This window comes from Nicotiana tomentosiformis, chromosome 7 (assembly GCF_000390325.3).
Source record: "Nicotiana tomentosiformis chromosome 7, ASM39032v3, whole genome shotgun sequence".
Classification (NCBI taxonomy): Eukaryota; Viridiplantae; Streptophyta; class Magnoliopsida; order Solanales; family Solanaceae; genus Nicotiana; species Nicotiana tomentosiformis.
The window spans coordinates 34,569,473-34,589,337 of NC_090818.1; positions in this window are offsets into that span (position 1 = coordinate 34,569,473).

Genomic DNA, 19,865 nt, shown 5'->3' on the forward strand with positions numbered 1-19,865 from the left:
TGGGGAATAGGGCGGGGAAGGTTGAGAAGGAGTTTTGGAAAATGTTTTCCCTTCTCTTGATAAGGAAAATATTTTTCTCCGGTTAGAGGAAAATGAGTTCATAAGGAAAATATTTTTCAAAATATTTAAACCAACCAAACATGAGAAAATTGAAAAACATTTTCCGAAAAATATTTTCATTCGTACCAAACACACCCATAGTTATACGAGCTTATTTATTTACTATTTTGGAGGCTTAAATCTTATTATTCATGTTGTTTTGTGTACATTACTTATCATACTAACTTGGACGTTGAAATATTTACAAGTTGAATCTTCTACTAATGCCTCATTGCATTTGCCTATATGGTGATAGTAATTAGTGAGTAATGAATTGCCATGTCAAGACCCTTGAAGAGTTTATTATAAACATAGGAACCAGTAGAAATCTATTCAAAATGGTTTCTTTTTTTTTACCATCAGTTAATGTAATACTTGCACTCAATGTTTACAATAAATAAAATAATTTAATCTTAAGATTAAAAAATTAAAGTGTGAATACATATTATTAACCATGATTAAATATAAATATGGATATGAAATATATATGTCTTCTATTTATTGATTTAGAAGGGGAGCCTTGGCGTAACTGGTAAAGTTGGTGTCATGTGACCAGGAGGTCACTGGTTCAAGTCGCGGAAACAGCCTCTTGCAGAAACGTAGGGTAAGGCTGCGTCTAATAGACCTTTGTGGTTTGACCCTTCTTCGAATCCCGTACATAGCGAGAGTTTAATGTACCAGACTGCCTTTTTATTTATTTATTAATTTAGTATAAACATACGCCAATAATATTTTACATTTGCATACATTAACTACAAAAAAGTTGTGACTTTTTCCGGGGACGCTGCTCTAAATCCACTATGCTAATCAAGGCTCACGAGAACCACTTGGAGCCTAACTACTAGTGGGAGCTCTCGTCAACGATTTAAAGCTATTTTTAACGAACTTAATAAATATTACATAAACCCTGTCTGATAAATATGTCTTGAGCTTTACACTCCATTACTCCAACTCAATTTATGTTCGACAACTCTCTTGATAATTTTAATTTCATATTTTGATTATTTGTTGACGAATTAAACTTTTAACTCATTTTAAGATCAACTTATACATTGAATGATTTGTTAATTAACAAGAAGAAATATGACTGTTTACCCGTAAAACGGTACAGTTAAATTTATACGTGGTTTTTAGACAAGTGAACTAATTTGATCATGAAATAATATAATAATCAAAGAAATACATAATATTTAGCCTTAGAATGTAGATGAAATAGCAAATATGGTGATTCCGAGGACACGGTTTCCGAACACAACAATGAGGAGATCAAAAATAAGAAAGTGAAATTGTATAAAGTTCTGTATAGAATATAATATATGTTTTTGCCAGAAACCTCGTGTGCTCTACAATGGTAACTGAGCTCACTATTTATAGTTATGCTTAGGGAAAGAGGTCCTAGGATCATGCCCTCTTTTAATGCCAGTTATGAGGGTCATTGATGAAGATGTAACGGTGAACATAAATGCCAAAATCTCTATAACGGACCGTCGCTCTTAATGTTGCATAATATTTCTTAGTAAATGCTACCGGGCGCAGAGCATTTAATACACATTTATAAACGTTATCCTTTCCGGTGACAAGCAGAGTGGCTGCATTCGGTCCTCAGCCATCCCATCTTGGATTTCACGTATCCTCTTTTTAGTCAGTCACATGTCATATCATATTTTACCCTATACAAATAGTCCCCCTACTTTCCGGTGACATAACTTTGTATTGCTGGGAAGTTGGTAGGAACACCTTTTTGGCAGGAATTACTATAATTTCCTCTGAAGGTCTCTGAAAGTTGATTAGACGCACGTCTCTCCGCATTTAATGCCTCGAACATGCGTCATCCCATAATTCAGCACACAACTTTTCCCGATTATCGAGGTAATCATGGCCATGAATTTAGCCGCCAAAATTTTACTTATACGCAACTTTCTTTCCTTTGCGTTTCACAATTGCTTGAGCTTCTGATTTGCATCATTGTTTCCATCCTTTTTCTAATTTTCTTCAAACACAAACTCTTTACATTCTTCTTTTCCAATGGCTTCTCCCTCTAAACGTGCTGGTTCTACAAAGAATAAGAACAAAATCGAGGATTCCGTTCCTCCAACGGTGGGCTCCATCATCCCAAGAAGGCTTAGTACTTCGAAGGATTTTGAAGAGAAATTTCCTATTGCTAACCCTCGTACATGGGTTGTTAGAAGGTACCCTTATTCCATTCGTCCTTCCAGTATTCCTGCTGTGAAGGAGCACTATTGCTGCAATGAGTTGGAAAATATTGCTCCTGATCTATCGGAACGAGTGACCATTCCCAAGGAAGGTTTTACATACTTTTTCACGTATCCTTTACTTTGGGTGCATTTTCTTTGAGCGGAGAGCTTGATTCCGTAATTGCGGAGTTTTGCCTTTGCTACCAGGTGTGTTTGGCACAGGGTAAGTCCTTCAGTGTGGAGGACGACTGCCTGCCTCCGACGTTTGTGCCAAGAAACTGGAGAGGGGCTAAATTTAGTTTATATGATGAATCTCTATTCCCCCAAAATCTTCTGCGAGGGAATGATAAACCTTTGCAAGCGTGGCCACCATGCTTTGTTGTCTAGCATGGATGATGACAACGACCTTGGGTGGATGGAACGGTTCGTAGCAGTTTCCACCAACGACATCATTCTGACAACGGCTTCATCCTTTCTGGTTGCTTGGAACCGCACTCGTAAGTTATTTGTATAGTGTTCCTCTTACTAGATACTCTTCTATGGCTGTATCATCTCTTCACCCTTCGCATATTTCAGCAACTCGATGGATCCCACCAGTGGTGAAAGGTTTGAACCGGTGGGTTCAAAAGATCTTGGACATCAAAACGCCCGAAACTCGTTCGTGGAAAGAACTGGCCCTTAAATACGGGTGAAAGGCCAAAAATCACGGTAAATTTAAATTTACCTTGCTTCCATTTTTATATATGAATAATTTGGTTAAACCCTTCTGACTTGTTCGTGGAATTAGGTCTATGATGAGTGGGAATTTTGACTACTTATTGGCACCTTTTTGCTTTCGTTTTAGTCCAAAAGCGTTCAATTGTATTCCCAAAAACTAATGAAATATGCTTAATTGCAGGAATGGTGGAAAATGAGCCTAAAAGATGAAATCCAACTCAAGAAGGAGTAACCTGAACCAAGGACAAAAACATGCACAAAAGCTCTAAAGTGTTGACCGCAGATTATCATCTGTGGCTGCAAGTTGTGCAGAAGAACTTGTCACAGATCTGTGATAAGTGCGGTCCGCACAAGAGATGTGCGGCCGTAGAAGCAAGGCAAGATCGGAAGTTCAGAGAACATGCATATCAAGTTCAACGGAAGTACAGACCGTATAATTATTGTGTGGCCATAGAAGATCAGTTATGCAGCCACAATTGTATTTGTGAGGTCCGCAAAAGAGCTATGTGCGGCCGCACTCAGAAATGTGCGGACCACAGAAAGAGAGAGATGCGGTCGCGGTTCAGAATTGTGCGGCCGCAAGAGTCCAATCCTGTCAAGCTGAAGCAAAGTGCGGACCGCATATGGAATTGTGTGGCCGCAGAACCTCTGAAAGGGTATTTTTGTTAAAAAATTCCAGCAATGTATAAATAAAGAGATTCACTTTTTTAGGTCAAGTTTTTGACATCAGCAGATACAATAGACGTTTCCTTTTACTCTTTTTAGTAGTTTTGGCCATTTTGAGCTTTTTGAACATTGATTTCATCATTTAAATTATCAATATGGATTTAATTATCACTTCTTCTTCTTTCTCTTCCATTTTAAGCATGAGTAGCTAGATTCTCACTAGGGTTATGACCCAACCTTAGTGTGTGAACTTAATGGGTGTTTGATTTATTGCTTGTTTATGGTTGGGTGTTGATTATCTAGCCTAGTTCTTGCTTTAATTTGAAGAATTAATGGTTGCAAACATTATTTCATGCCTATTTGACTTGGTCTCTACTTGAGAAAGATAGATTTAGTCTAGGAAAACTTGGCTAGCAAGAAATTGGGTCAATCGAGAGATTGATAAGCCCAATTAAAGGGTTGAACCTAGAGATAGTAAAACCCGACTTGATCTTATTATCAACTGCTTTGTTCAATACCCATTTGGACTTGAGAAAGCCAAATTGAGCAAAATCACTCTTTGACCGAGAGGTATCGAGTGAGTACTTGAGTGTTGATAGCTATAATATACCCCGACCAATAAAATAAGCTTTAAGGCTTACAACCCATTAAGCAAACACCTAGGTGAAGGTCATAGCCCTAGGCCTTTTATATCATTTGAAAAACAACCAAAAATAATTTCCTAGTTTAAATTCTTAGTTTGTAATCTTAGTTTAAATTAGGCCTAGAAACAACCCAAGTTTGTGAAAGTGCAATTTGAGATAATTCAAGCTCATACACTATAATATATATCCCTAAGACCCATTCATAGCTCCACGTGGAAAATCGACCCCGACTCTTTTGTTGGGTATTACTATTGCGTCGTCTAATTTCATAGTCATCCACCCTGACACCCCAGATTCCTCCAACAGTGGAGGACACATTGAAGAAGATATTGGAAAACCAAACCACCATCATGGACATATGGATCAGTGATTGAGGAGCTGGGGAAGCAGGTAAAGAAAATGAGGAAATCTCAGGTGTCCAAGAAATCAGTTGACAGGTTGAGGAGAGAGGTGACCAAGATAGTAGCAACTGGGGAGCTTCCATTCGATTTGCTCATAGGGTCAAACCCATCAGCATCAACAGCTCCAGCAGCACCATCTGTTCCAGTGGCACCAGCTAGCCAGTCTGAGGAGCCAGAAATGGCTGCCGACACTGCTGAGGCGGTGCGCCAGATGTTCACCAACCCAGTTACTCGCAGAGTCGAGGATGATGAGATCCAGTTAGAGCAGACTAAGGGCGGTGACGCTGCTATGGACATAGCCACATAGGGAGTCCTCTTCACTCTTACCCTTCTTTATTCTTATTTTGTTAATCATTGGGGACAATGCTTACTTTTATTCGGGGGGGGGGGGAGGAGTAACTGATAACATTTTCCTTTTTCTTTTTATCATGTATTGATTCTCATCTTTCTCTTTCTATTGATGTATATATTTTCTCTTTTTCTCCCTCATTATGTACATTCATTATGCTTGCAGTAGCTTGCTTTGTAGCTTCTTTATTTTATTTTCTTATTAGTCAATGTTTAATTCAGTGGCTTCTGTTTAATCTTATAGCTTCTTTTTAATCTAGTTGCTTCTTTTTATATTTGAGTGGACAATAAGCCTTTGGCTTTCTTAATGCTACGGTTCTTTCCAAAGGTAGTTTTTGTGTGAACCGGATGACTCTTCCCAACGATGGATGGTGTGACAACCTTCTTAAGGGATTGAGTCTGTTTTTGGTGTTTAGGTAAGAATAGTAGTAATAAGGAATAAAAAGACCTAATTGAGTCAAGCTCGAAGAGTCAAATATGCTTCACTTGGTACCAACACACTTAACTACGTCCTTATGGTCAAAAACAAGTTTTTTAGTTTTTGGAAAGAAATAACTCTAGTTAGTGACCTTGCGACTCTTGTGTTGACTTAGGCAATCATCGAGTGGTTTAGTCGAGCCATAGTGAATTTCAAATCTAGATTATGGTCGTTGTGGTCCCTCGACTCTATCCTTTTTAACAATCCAGCTGTGCGAGAGGTGAGATGTTTTTGTTTCAAGTCCAAGTACCTGTGCAAATGGTCTAGAACTTGCTCCGAATGTGTTTCTAGGCGAAATTTTAAGTTTTGCTTGGCTTGAGAAGTGATTGTAGTCCCTCCTTGACCCGCTTGAAAAATTTCATGGCCCACCAATGTTGTTATCCCTAGTCAACCCATTTGAGCATAAAACCCTTCTCATTTGATCACCACGTTACAAGCCTTTACCAGTTCTGTCGTGACCCTCTCTTGGCACCCGAGCTTTCCTTAACACTCTTGTGAAATAATTGGCTGAAAACGTAAGTTTAGGGGAGAGACGAGAAGTTTGAAAAAGGTATCAAGGCACAAAAAGAGAAAAGAAATGAAGAGAAGAAAAGGCAAGAAAAAGATAGAAGAACAAAAAGAAAAATGCAAAAAGAAAGTGAATAAGTTGAAGAGTTGAAGGGATTTCAAAGAATAGTAATGATGCAAGGCATGGAGAAAACAAAGAAAGAGAAAATGAATATCATAACCAAAAAGGAGTGAAGCTAAGTCTCTCCAACCCCCCTATGGAAAAGAAAATGCCTCAAAAAGTTGGCAAAGCATGAGCCGATAAGAGAAAATTGAGTGCTTAAGGAAAGATGAATCTGTTCTATCATAGCATATCCAACCTTAGTCTAAAAACCTTCATTGCATTCCGAAAAAATACTACGTGATTTCAAACCGTGCGAGCTTACATTAGTGGTGATTTACATGAGGGGCAAGCCTATGGTACTTAAAGCCATACTTGTGACATTCTTTTGAGAGAGATGACCGAACCTTTCACAATTCTTTGAATTGAGTGCTACATTCTTAAGTGAGATAAGCAAACAGAGAGTAGAAGAGGAGGAGTTTGGGATCCACAATGACCTACATGAAAGAGCGAGCTTCCTTGATGAATTAAGTCAATTCTTGATGCTCAAGTGTCATATTAGAACTATTTATGCTTAAAAGTTCAACCCATCGCCTTGTTAATAATTCATAAGTGTGTGGGTAATTGTTGGTCCCAATTGATGCATTTTTTTGATTAGTTGGAATAGCCTTCAACTTGTGGAGGTGAAAATTACCTTATTTGCTTGAGGACAAGCAAAAGCTTAAGTTTGGGGGAGTTAATGAGTGGAGATTTTGACTACTTATTGGCACCTTTTTGCTTTCGTTTTAGTCCAAAAGCATTCAATTGTGTTCCCAAAAACTGATGAAATATGCTTAATTGTAGGAATGGTGGAAAATGAGCCTAAAAGATGAAATCCAACTCAAGAAGGAGTAACCTGAACCAAGGACAAAAACAGGCACAGAAGCTCTAAAGTGCGGACCGCAGATTAATATCTACGGCCGCAGATTGTGCAGAAGAACTTGTCAGAGATCTGTGAGAAGTGCGGTTCACACATGAGATGTGCGACCGCAGAAGCAAGGCAAGACCGAAAGTTCAGAGAACATGCATATCAAGTTCAACGGAAGTGCGGACCGCACAAGATCAGCTATGCCGCCACAGTTGCATTTGTGCGGTCCACAAAAGAGCTATGTGCGGCCGTACTCAGAAATGTGCGGACCGCAGAAAGAGAGAGATGCATCCGCGATTCAGAATTATGCGGCCGCAAGAGTCCAATCCTGTCAAGCTGAAGCAAAGTGCGAGCCGCACATGGAATTGTGTGGACACAGAACCTTCGAAAAGACATTTTTGTTCGAAAATTCCAGCACTGTATAAATAGAAGAGATTCACTTTTTTCGGTCAAGTTTTTGACATCAACATCTATAATGGACGTTTCTTTTTACTCTTTTTAGTAGCTTTTGCCATCTCGAGCTTTTTGAACATTGATTTCATTATTTTAATTATCAATATGGATTTAATTATCACTTCTTCTTCTTTCTCTTCCATTTTAAGCATGAGTAGCTATATTCTCACTAAGGTTGTTATCCAACCCTAGTGTGTGAACTTAATGGGTATTTGATTTATTGCTTGTTTATGGTTGGGTGTTGATTATCTAGCCTAGATCTTGCTTTAATTTGAAGAATTAATGGTTGTAAATATTATTTCATGCCTATTTGACTTGGTCTCTACTTGAGAAAGAGAGATTTAGTCTAGGATAACTTGGCTAGCAATAAATTGGGTCAATCGAGAGATTGATAAGCCCAATTAAAGGGTTGAACCTAGAGATAGTAAAACCTGATTTGAGCTTATTATCAACTGCTTTGTTCAGTATCCATTTGGACTTGAGAAAGCCAAATTGGGCAAAATCACTCTTTGTCCGAGAGGTATCGAGTGAGTACTTGAGTGTTGATAGCTATAATACACCCCGATTAATAAAATAAGCTTTAAGGCTTACAACCCATTAAGCGAACACTTAGGTGAAGGTCATAGCCCTAGGCCTTTTATATCATTTGAAAAACAACCAAAAATAATTTCCTAGTTTAAATTCTTAGTTTGTAATCTTAGTTTAAATTAGGCCTAGAAACAACCCAAGTTTGTGGCAATTTGAGATAATTCAAGCTCATACACTATAATATATATCCCTAAGACCCATTCATAGCTCCTTATGAAAAATCGACCCTGACTCCTTGTTGGGTATTACTATTGCATCGTCCAATTTCATATCCTCAAATAGAGGAGTGAAATTGGATGAGATCAGTCTACCTGCGGGCTCTGTTGCTGTCCCCGAGGAGGACATTCTGGCTGATCCTGCTGATGCAATGAGGTTGCTTTAGGAAGCACTTACTCAAACAGGTATCTCCGGGCATGTTTCGGGTGCAAATACTTCTTTACGGAGTCCCCGACCGGAGGATAAACAAACAAAAAGAAGACGTTCCTCCGCGACCGGGGAAAAGAATAAAACGAAAAAGATTTATGCCCCCGTGTAAGGGTGTTCATGGTTCTGTTTGAGTCGGTTTTCCCTAAAACGAAACCAAACCAATTAAGTCGGGTTTTCAAATATTGGAACCAAACCAAACCAATTAAGTCGGTTTTTTATCGATTCGAATTTTGTTGGTTTTTTGGTTTTTTCGGTTATTTATCAATTTTTTCTTAAATATGAGACATACACTACCAAACACATATTTTAGCGACTACATTTTCAATGTAACACTATCAAACTAATTGCTCTTTGAGAAATCTATCATTTAACAAGATATATTGATGATAATTGACTTAAATAGAGATGAATAATTTAAGTGCTCGATTAAAAATCGATTATTTTATATGAAATAAATTCTTGTACTTAGCAAAAGAAAACTACCAATCAAACTAGAAGGCAAAGAATTAGATTATTATAATAGCAAAGAACTAGACTAAAAATACAAATGACTAATATGTACCATAAAATTTCAGAAACTTTATATAAAAATATACATATATACAGGTGTAATAATAAATTTATATAACTACTTTTATAGTCGGTTTGGTTCGGTTTTTTCGGTTATTTTTTTATTAAAACCAAAACCAAACCAAATTTGATCGGTTTTTAAAATTTAAAACCAAACCAAACCAAACCTAAAATGTATTGGTTTGTTTAGTCGGTTTGGTTCGGTTTTCGGTTTGGTTCGGTTTTTTATTTTTTTATGAACACCCCTACCCCCGAGTCATCTCCGGTGGCGATGATGACTGGTCCTCCTTCCGGGTCGGTCATAGACAATGTGATGATCGTTGATGAAGAAGAAGCTAGTGATGAGGGAGCTTTTTTACATAGAAGGTGACGATCCTCATCATCTTAACAGGATGCTCAACCTGTTGAGATAGTTGCACCAACTGAAGATGGCGTCTCAGTACTTTGGGGAGAATCTGATTTAGTAGAATATGCTATGCATAATGATGCGGCGATACGTTCCTTCTTCCCTATGTTATTTCTTCTACTTTTGATCGAATGTACTCTAAGTTTTACCTCTTCTTATTTGATAGGCCAATTTTTCTGCCTCTAAGGGCCTTCAAAGGTTGATTCGTGAGAACGAAGAACTTACTTCTGAACGGGATCAACTTTTGGCAGAATGGGACTTGACCGTTCTCGGCCTCTCGGAACTGGAAACCAGAGCTACTGAGGCCATTGTTTTGGAGGATCGTTTGCAGAAAAAGGAGCAAGAAGTGGTAACCCTTAGCCAAGAAATTGGCCCACTGAGGGTTAGATTTGATGAAGCCAAGGCTAAATGGGCTGAAGTCCAAGATGTTATTCTTGCTGCAACCGACTGTGAGGCTGCTTCTGCTGAAAGAGTGATTAACTTGGAAGCAGCCTTGAACTCCAAAAGTGAAGAGCTTGCTGTTGTGGAGGCGAAACATGCCCAGCTAGAAGAGAAGTACAGAAAACATATCGAGCATAATAGGTTCTTTAGTTCAACTGTTCGCGATCTCGACGTCACCCTCAAATCTGCTAGATTCGCCCGGGAAAACCTTTCCGCCGAGGTTACTCAACTCAAAGAAGAACTTAAGCGCTGAGCGGCTTCCCTCATTATTGAAAAAACTTATTCCATGTATAGCATGTGGAGAAAAACTTTGGAAGTGGCCAAAGTTGGTATCATTGATGTTGGTGCCAAAATTTCTAAGGTCCGAGAGCTTGAGTTGGCTGCAAAAAATGGACTCCCGGTGCAGTCTAATGCTCCAAGTTCTTCTGATTCTGGTTCCGAGTTTTCGAAAACTGAAGAAGGATCGGAAGGCGATGAGGCCGAAGACCAAACTGGGGGAAAGCATTGAGCCATCAGCTGAACCACCTACTCTTCCCCGCAATGCGGATACTTATCTTCCTCCTTGTTCCGGAGGCACTGCAGTTTAGCTTTTTCTTTCTTTTCCCATTTTGTACTTGTAACGTTTTGGCCCGTTCTTGTAAATAAAGACATATTTTTTTGTTCAAGTATCGTTTGAGTCTTAGTTTTACTTGAACATCCATGCAAGCCTTTAACTTTTGCATTTGCTCAAGCATTCTATGCATGTTGTTCAATTCGAGCTTTACTATGTGTAGTCTCGGATGCCTTTTCTTCGAAGCATTTTGGTTCCGAGTATTATCCTATTTACGTGAAGGGTTTTATGAATATTTGCGCAAGTTTCCCTTTTATGTGAGGGTTTCTATGAATATTTGTGCAAGTTTCCCTTTTACGTGAGGGTTTCTATGAATATTTGCTCAAGTTTGCTTTTTGCGTCCTTTTCATATGCGGCTTCGGGTGTATTTTTTTTCGATGGCATTTTAGATTTTGGGCATTGATTCTTCAAGAACCAACCCTTTAACGTGAGGGTTTTTATAAGAGAGGGCCCTCTTATATTTACAGTGCTCTTGAAGAGGACGTCTCCTGTTCATTACGGCACTAGCATTTGAAGTACTTGTTTTAACTTTCAAATGACAAAGTTAGCTCATCGTTCAGAAAAGAAACAATATAAAAGTAAAAGGATTTCATTTTATTCCTTCTATTTTCAGAAATTACATAAGCATTTTGCTATGCAGAAAAGAAATTGCCATTACTTGTGGCTATCTTGTACAACTTGTTTCTACGGGGCTGACTGCGCAGTCCCCGGTCCCGATGATGCATTTTGTTTCCGAATTTTTGTTCCTGGTTGACGTGCCAATCATTGTTGTCGTATCCTCGTATCATTCCCCCCAGTGTTTGAATGCGAAGAATGCGAATTGGAACACTAAGAGTCTTGTATCTTTGAAGGTTCCACCAATGAATTGCTAGGTAATCCTTCACTCGGCAACATATCTTGTTTCCCCTTAGTAATCCATGATATCGAGCGAAAGAATACCTAATAGTCCTCTAGAGGTTTGTGCTCGTGAACGGTCGGGTAACCTCTGTCCTCTAGATTGTTCGTTTGCCTTGCTATCAAAGATCTTATTATTGCTATCTTCGTAGTATGCTTTTTCTGTTTGAGTGTTGTTCATCAGTAATAATATCTTTTGAGGTGTGCCACATTCCAGTTGCTAGGCAACTTGTCCCCATTATGGTTCTCCAACTCGTATGAAACTTTCCCAGTGACAGCTGAAATCTGGTAGGGACCTTCCCACGTTGTACCTAGTTTTCCCGCGTTGAGCTCCCGGATATTTTGTGTTACTTTCCTTAGAACCAAGTCTCCTACTTTGAAAAAATGGAAGTTGGCTCTTCGGTTGTAATATTGCTCCGTCCTCTACTTTTGAGCTGCCATTCTTACATGCGCTAAGTCCCTGCGTCCCTTGAACAATTCCAAGTTGATTAGCATTGCTTCGTTGTACGATTCTTCATTTGTCTGAGAATATCTCGAAGTGGGTTCGCCCACTTCAACCGGGATTAGGGCTTCAACACCGTACACAAGGGAAACAAGAGTTTCTCCTGTACTTGATTTGGCCGTTGTTCGATAGGCCCATAAAACTCCGAGCAATTCTTTGGGCCATTTACCTTTTGCTGCTTCCAACCTTTTCTTGAGGTTTTGAATGATCACTTTGTTTGTCGACTCCGCTTGACCGTTTGCGCTCGGATGATAAAGCGAAGATGTGATTCTCTTTATTTTCAACTCTTCGAGGAACTTTGTAACTTTTGCACCGATAAATTGTGGCCCATTGTCGCTTGCTATCTCTTTTGGTATTCCGAACCTACAAATTATATTTTCCCACAGGAAATCGACCACTTTGTGTTCTTCGATCTTCTGATAAAAACTTGCTTCTACCCATTTAGAAAAATAATCAGTCAAAATTAAAAGAAACCTTACCTTTCCAGTTTCCAGGAGTCGGTGGCAGCGATCCGACGATGTCCATCCCCCATTTCATGAATGGCCATTGGGACAAAACCGAATGTAAGGGGTCTGCCAGTTTATGTACTAGTGATGCGTAGAGTTAGCATTTATCACATTTTCGTACAAAATCTTTGGTGTCTTGTTGCATGCGAAGCCAATAATATCCTGCCCGTACCAATTTCAGCACCAAAGACTTTGCGCATGAGTGATTGCCGCATATCTCTTCGTGGATTTCTCGTATGACATAGTCAAGTTCTGACGCTCCTAAACACCGGGCGAGCGGGCGTTGGAAAGATTTTCTATACAATTGGCCTTTCCTGAAGCTATAACGTGCATCTTTGGTGTGTAACGCCCGTGATGATTTGGGATCATCGGGCAACTTTCCGTGCTCGAGGTAGTTGAGTATTTCGTTTCTCCAGTGCCAAACCATACTAGCCGAATTCACCTCATAGTAACCATCTATATCAAGGACTGAGATGATCAGTTGTACTACCGTTCCGGACTCTAATCCTTTTATTTCCGTTGATGAACCTAAGTTTGCTAATGCATCCAATTCTGCATTATCCTCTCTCGAGATATGAGTGATTGACCACTCACGGAATCGTGCCAAAAGAGCCTGGACCTTTACCACGTATTGTTGCATACGTAAACCTGATTTACCACCATCTGTGAGTCATATTTGATTTCGATAACCTCGGAATCAAGTCCTCGGGCCAATTCGAGCCCTTCAATCAAAGCTTCATACTCTGCTTCATTATTAGTTAAAGGGATTATGCTGATGGCTTGCCTTAAGGTTTCCCTCGAAGGCGTGATTAAAACTATTCCGAGCCCAAACCCTTTTACGTTTGAGGCTCCATCCGTAAATAAGGTCCAAACCCCTGATGTCAATTCCGACACCATTACTGTCCCCTTGGTTTCCAGAGGTAGCAGTCCCGGACTAAAATCGGCCATGAAGTCAGCCAAGACTTGTAACTTAATTGCAGTCCTCGGTTTATATTCTATGTCGAATTCACTCATTTCGACGACCCATTTGGCCAATCTGCCAGAGAGCTTGGGTTTATGAAGGATGTTCCGCAAAGGGAAAATAGTCACCATAGCTATTTGGTGGCATTGAAAATATGACCTCAGTTTCCGAGCGGCGACTACGAGAGCCAAGGCAAGTTTTTCCAAATGTGGGTAGTGAGTTTCTGCTCCCGTTAAAATTTTGCTAACATAATAAATAGTAAATTGCATACCTTCGTCCTCCCGTACTAAAATCGCACTTACCGCAACTTCTAAACCGCGAGGTAGACTAGCAATGTTTCGCCTTCTTTTGATTTCGAGAGCAATGAAGGGCTTGATAAGTACTTCTTCAGGTCCCTCAAAGCCTGTTGGCACTCTGGCGTCCATTCGAAATTGTTCTTCTTTTTGAGCAATGTAAAGAAGCGATGACACTTTTCTGACGATCGGGAAATGAACCTGCTCAAAGCTGCTAACCTTTGTGTGAGTCTTTAGACTTCTTTCACGTTTGATAATTGATCTGGGATATCGTCTATGGCCTTGATTTTGTCGGGGGTTTACCTTAATTTCCCTTGTGAGACCATAAACCCTAGGAACTTACCGTAGCTGACCCCGAACGCGCACTTTTCGGGGTTAAGTTTCATGTTATACTTCCTCAGGATATCGAATATTTATTGCAAATGCTTAAGGTGGTCACCTTCATTCAAAGACTTAACGAGCATATCGTCTATATAAACTTCCATGGTCTTTCTTATTTGCTTTTCAAACATCTTATTTATGAGCCATTGATAAGTGGCTCCGACGTTTTTCAAACTGAAGGGCATTGCATTGTAACAATATGTACCAAAATTTGTTATAAACGAAGTCTTTTCCTAATCTTCCGGGTTCATCTTAATTTGGTTGTACCCGGAATTAGCATCAAGGAAGCTCATCAATTCATGCCCGGTCGTGGCATCAATCATTTGATCGATATTTGGCAGTGGAAATGAATCTTTCGGGCATGCCTTATTTAGATCTATATAGTCTACACGCATACAAAATTTATTGTTCTTCTTAGGTACTACTACAACATTGGCTAGCCAGTATGGATATCTTACCTCTCCGACCGAACCGATTTTAAGCAAGCGAGTTACATCTTCTTTGACGAATTTATTCCTGGACTCGACAATAGGGCGCTTCTTATGTCATACCGGTGGTACGTTAGGATCCAAACTCAGCTTGTGCACAGTTATTTCCGTTGGAATACTTGTCATATCCTTGTGCGACCACGCAAAACAATCAACGTTAATTTTAAGGAATTCAATAAAACCATACCTGAGCTCGTGGTGCAGTCCTGTCCCCAAGTGAAATTTTCTTTCTAAGAATTCTTCAAACAATGCCACTTGCTCTAGTTCCTCTGCCGTGGATTTCGTTGTGCCCGTCTCTTCCGGAACTTGGAAATATCTCAGCACCTGATATTGTTCTAATGACACTTCCCGTGGAATAACCTCTTCTAACTAGGGAGTAAGCGCTGGTTCCTGTAATTGCTATACCGTGCGCTCATTCCCTTTGCTACTAGAAACTAAGATTACATTTATCTCCCTTGTTGCCGGTTGGTCACCTCTTATCTGCTTGATTCCTTCGGGCATTGGAAACTTCAGCAATTGGTGATACGTCGAAGGTACAACTTTCATCTCGTGTAGCTATGTCCTTCCTAAGATGATATTGTATCCCATATCACCATCCACTACTTCTAAGAGAGTTATTTTTATTACTCCTTCAGCGTTCGTGAGCAGCAAGATCTCTCCCCGGGTCGTCACGCTCGCAAAGTTGAATCCAGCGAGGAGTTTTGTTTCCGGAATAATGCTTCCTATGAGTTTAGCTTGTTCCAATATTCTCCATTGTATGATATTAGCCGAACTTCCTGGATCCACTAGAACACGCTTAATTTTAAAATCTAACACATTTAAAGAGATTACCAGGTGTGGTAATAGCAATCCATCTGCGTCTTCCTCCATGAAAGTGATATCGTCCTCCCGGAGTCTTTTGCTGCGAGTTATCGATACTTTAGTCTTTTTTTCCGCCGAAAAGGTGACCCCATTAATCTCATTCCAACAAAGATCATATTGATCGTCTGGTGTGGGGTTTCTTCTCCTGCTTTCGAAGATTCCGCGTTGTCTCTGTTGCGACCGAAATTTTTCTTAGCTCGATCACTCAAGAATTCTGGGAGATGACCATTCTTCAATAGCGTTGCCACCTCCTCTCGAAGATGTCGGCAGTCCCCTATCCGGTGACCGTTAGTCCCGTGGTATTCGCACCATAAATTGGGATCCCTCTGGCTGGAATCGAACCTCATAGGTCTCGGGAATTGTGCTTCTTTCAAATTCCTCATGGATGACACTAGTCCCACTATAATGATGTTGAAGTTATATTCTGATAACCTGGGGTAAAAAAGATCTCGATACCCCAACGTTTCTTTATCTTGAAGTGATCTATTGTTTCGACCTCGATCAGTACCTCTGTTAACGATGGACTTGTTTGCTGCTCGAAAATTTTTGCCACAGCTTTCGGTACGCTCGTAGGGCAACAACTGACCCCTCAAAGCCCGCCTATCCGCGTCGTAGTCATCCTTTGATTTTTCTCTGTTCTTCTCCCGTCCTTTAGCCGATGATGTAGAACCGACCTGGTCATCTTCAATCCTTATCGTTGACTCGTACCGATTGTGAACATCTGCCCAGGTTGTGGATTGAAACTGAAGCTGGCTTCCTTCAGCTTCCGGGAAGCGTCTGAACTTCTCGGATTCAATCATTTGGTGAATGCTTCAGCTGCCCATGCATCCGGGATGTTCGGGAGCAATATTCTTTCTTTCTGGAATCAGGTAACAAACTCTCGTAATAATTCAGATTCTCCTTGTGCGATTCTAAATATGTTGGCCTTCGGGGCTTGCACCTTTCTGGCCCCGGCATGAGCTTTAATGAAAGAATCTGTGAGCATCTCAAAGGAATCTATGGAATGCTCGGGCAGTAATGAATACCATGTTAGGGCTCCCCTCGTTAGAGTTTCGCCAAATTTATTTAAAAACACAGATTCAACTTCGTGAGGAGCTAGATCATTTTCTTTCACCGCCATTGTGTAGGTGGTAATATGTTCCTGTGGATCTAAAGTTCCATCATACTTTGGAACTTCAAGCATTCTGAAATATTTCGGGATTAGTTCTGGTGCCGCACTTGGCTTGTACGGTAATTGAACATACTTCTTCGAGTTCGGGCATTTCAATACTGGTGGTACGCCCGAGATTTGATCCATGTGGGCATTTACTTCCCTCATGAACCGTAAAAGCTTATCTTTGAATGAATCGTTCTCGTTGTTAAGACCTGGTTTGCTCCCCCCAACCCCATCGGAGCCAACTTCACCCCGAAGAGTGTTGTTGTCGACTCTCTGCGTTGTTTGGTATACGGGAACAACGGGAGGAATTGGATCACGCCTGTTTGCATTATTCGAAGCACCTGATAGCGCCTACTTCAGTTCTGTCATAACTTGATCCTGCCACGTGAGATGGCCTAGAATGGTTACTTGTTGCTCTTGCAAGATCCTCACAATATCTGCTACTTGCTCCCCGTCAACATCATCAGGAGTTGTCTCCTAAACTCGTTGATGAGCGGTGACTTTACCACTTATTTTAGTCTCTTTTCTTTATATTTTGCGTCCTTTAATTATAGTATGAGGTTATTTAAGGTGTGTATTGCTAGATTTTCAAGTAAATGATACCATGAAGAGGGTTAAATTCAATTGAAGTGGAATTGAGCAAAAATGAATATTAAAGTGTAAAATACTTCTGTGATTCCGCATCTGCGGAACACTGTCCGCATATGCGACCTCGCATCTGCGAGGTAGAAGGCCGCATCTACAAAATTAAGCTTCCTTCCCTGGGACCGCATCTGCGAAAGGAGAACCGCTTGTGCGGTAGCGCATCTGCACATAAAATACGCATCTGCGATTGCGCATCTGCGCATGCAAGCCCACTTCTACGGAGTGAAAGTTTCCCTTCAATGTTCGCTTCTGCGATAAGCTATCCACACCTGCGGAGCTGCATCTGCATGGATACTTCCGCAGGTGCGGCCAACAGGCTTCAAACTTGGGCAAACTTGGAAATTCACATCCTCTCGATTCCAAACCCACAAATACACGACCTAGCTTATTGGAAACGCATCTTTGGCTTATTTTTCAGTTCCTAGACTAGAGAAGACAAGTTTTGAAGCTAGGGTTCTTTCACACACACTTGGGTCTTGAAGATTTGAAGCTTTTGGTTGAGAATTTCTTACTCATTTATGCTCATTTTTTTCATTTCCTTGCTTTGTATTGAATATTTAAGTGTGTAGTATTTTTTCCAACACTTGAATCTTGTTTATGAGAATATTCATATTTAAAGTGTGGATTAAATATCTTATTGTGCTTATGTATTAAACGATTTTTATTTATTATGAAGTGAGTTATTGTTTCTTTAATTATTCTTGTTCTTTAACGTTTCCAAATGGATTAGCTAACCCTAGGACTCGCCCATTCATTTCGAATTAATTTTGGGAAAGATTATTTGGGGTTGGGAAAGATTAATTAACAAGAACTTGAGACTCTAACCCTCATTTTATAGATTCTACCTAGGGATAGTGTAACGACCCGACTTGTCGATTTGAGTTATTACTCTCTTTTACTATTTGAAGTCTTGAATAGCTTCATATGATGTATTATGAGCTATATTCAAAATTTGTGGTCAATCCGACTTGATTTGCTATATTTCGACACCGATTCTTCAAGAATACGTGGTATCACATTAAGAAAATGAGCTCCAAATTCAGTTTTGATTGAATCAATAGATCCGTATTCAAATTTTGGAGCCATAGCAAAAAGAATCGTCGAATTCGGACATCGTATGAGAGAGTTATGCCCATTTCCGTATTGGACAAGATTTCCCGTCCCCACGAGCGCCCAGGTTAGCGTGGGCGCTAGCCCCGGCGCTGGGATATTTAAGGGTACTGGAAATAACGCCACAGGCAGCGCCCCACGCTACCTGTGACGCTCGAAAACACCAGAGGCTCTATAAACGGGTTTTTTGACCATTTTTGACAAAAATAGAGTTGGGGAGCTCGGTTTGGGCGATTTTCATGGGTAAACATTGGGGTAAGTGTTCCTTATCCTATAATGATTATATTTCATGATTCCATACTCATTTACATCATGAATCCGTGAATTTATGGAAGAAAAATTAGATTTTTGTAAAATCTTCCAAAAATATAAAATGAAGATTTGAAGGTTAATCTAATATCAGAATTTGATAAAATTGGTATGGTTGAACTCTTAATTGAATGGGTTGTCGGATTTTGTGAGTTTCGTCGGATTCCGAGACATGGGTCCCACGAGCGATTTTTGAGTTAAATTTCGAATTTTGTTGGAAAATTTGTATTTTCATATGGAATTAATTCCTACGATTCATGTTGAGTATATTGAATTGTTTGTGACTAGATTTGGAGCTTTCAGACACGAATTCGCGAGGCAAAGGTTTATTGGAATCTTGAATTTGGTTGTGAAATGAGGTAAGTATCTTGCCTAACCTCGAGTGGGGGAATTACCCCTTAGGCATTGAGTATTATGTGAAAATTGTGTAATTGATAACCATGTACGCGAGGTGACGAGTACGTACTTGGTTTATATGTGCAAATTATATCGGTTGAAATTCGTAGATGCCCTTAAGTATTAAGTTGGAAAAATTGTTGTAACTTATTAAATCCCTTATTGTCATGCCTCGTTCCTTGCTTGCCGAGGTTATTGTTATATGATAATTTGGTATTGAATTATAAAGGTCGTGAATCATATTGAGGCAAAGTGCCAAATTGTGAAATATTATTCGGTTGAGTTGTTCACTCCCGAACATTTTGTTAAGATGTTGTGCACATTATGATCGAGTCGTAGCTCCTTATTGTGAAAAAATAATATATTGTAAGATTTGAGCACTTGATGTGCAATTTGTGATATGTTGTAAGATTTGAGCACTTGACGTGCAATTTGTGATATGATGTGATATGTGAGCATTTGATGTGCAGTTGTTGAAATCATATTTACTTTTAGACTATGGAACGGTATTCCGGGAGATCCCCCTGTCTTGCATATTTACTTTGGGACTACGGAACGGTATTCCGGGAGATCCCCTGCCCTGCATATTTACTTTGGGACTACGGAACGGTATTCCGGGAGATCCCCTTGCCCTGCATATTTACTTTGGGACTACGGAACGGTATTCCGGGAGATCCCCCTGTCTTGCATATTTACTTTGGGACTACGGAATGGTATTGCGGGAGATCTCCCTGCCCTGCATATTTACTTTGGGACTACGGAACGGTATTCTGGGAGATCCCCCTGTCTTGCATATTTACTTTTGGG